The sequence below is a fragment of the Colletes latitarsis genome, unplaced genomic scaffold, assembly GCF_051014445.1.
Source record: "Colletes latitarsis isolate SP2378_abdomen unplaced genomic scaffold, iyColLati1 scaffold0041, whole genome shotgun sequence".
NCBI classification, from domain to species: Eukaryota; Metazoa; Arthropoda; class Insecta; order Hymenoptera; family Colletidae; genus Colletes; species Colletes latitarsis.
In genome coordinates, this window is record NW_027488391.1 from 16,551 (window position 1) to 17,500 (window position 950).

A 950-nucleotide genomic window follows, 5' to 3' on the forward strand; every position below is an offset into this window, starting at 1 on the left:
GGCGTTCCGGCGGGCGCCTCGGTACCTATAAGAGAAGCGACGGTCCGGTCGAGTCGGTCGGGGCAGCGTCGAGCGTACGGCTATTCTTCGACCTCGGTTGAGAAGCAGTCGTCGCTCCTCGGGATTTCATCCTGACTGTTCTGTATCGTGCTCGTTCCAGACTTTCTCCACACTGCATTGCCACGAGTCGGTGTCTTTGACCGAATGGCTCTTGAAGTGGTATAAGCGTCTCGAGTGACGTTGGTGACTTGTATACGTTTAAAATATGTATACTCGTACTATCCGAGCATCAACTCTTCAGTCCGAGCGATTGAAAATTTTGTGAAAACCATAAACTGGCACTACACTCTACGGAGCGTAGCTTAAAAGGCAAAAATTGTATGGAACTACGGTTCGTACTCTGGAAAGTGAGCAAAGAATGAAATACAGGTGTCTGACCTCGACATAACAGTACGGCGCCGAATACGTGCTTTCTCGACCAGCACATACGCGCTTTCTCGTTTTTGTCCAGCATGAATGCTTAGTCTTCGGGCCTGGCAATACGTGCTTCCACGATCGATGCCCAGCGTGAATAAGTGCCCGAGATGTTCAGCATGAGCGCAGCTCTACGTACTTTGTCGTTGTGGGATACCATTATACAATAATGTTCTGTTGTGAAGTAAAATACGAAACGAGAGAGTTTGGTGGTGACTCTGTCGAGAAAAAGCAAATATAAACGAGAGAGTTGGTGGTTTCTCTGTCGAGAAAAAGCAAATATAAACGAGAGAGAGTTGGTGGTGACTCTGTCGAGAAAAAGCAAATATAAGAGAGTTAGTTGGTGGTGGCTCTGTCGAGAAAAAGCAAATATAAGAGAGTTAGTTGGTGGTCGCTCTCTCGAAAAATGAAATTAAATTAAATAAACGAGAGTTTGGGGAGCTCTCGGAAAAGTGAAAGAAACTAAACGAAGGAGA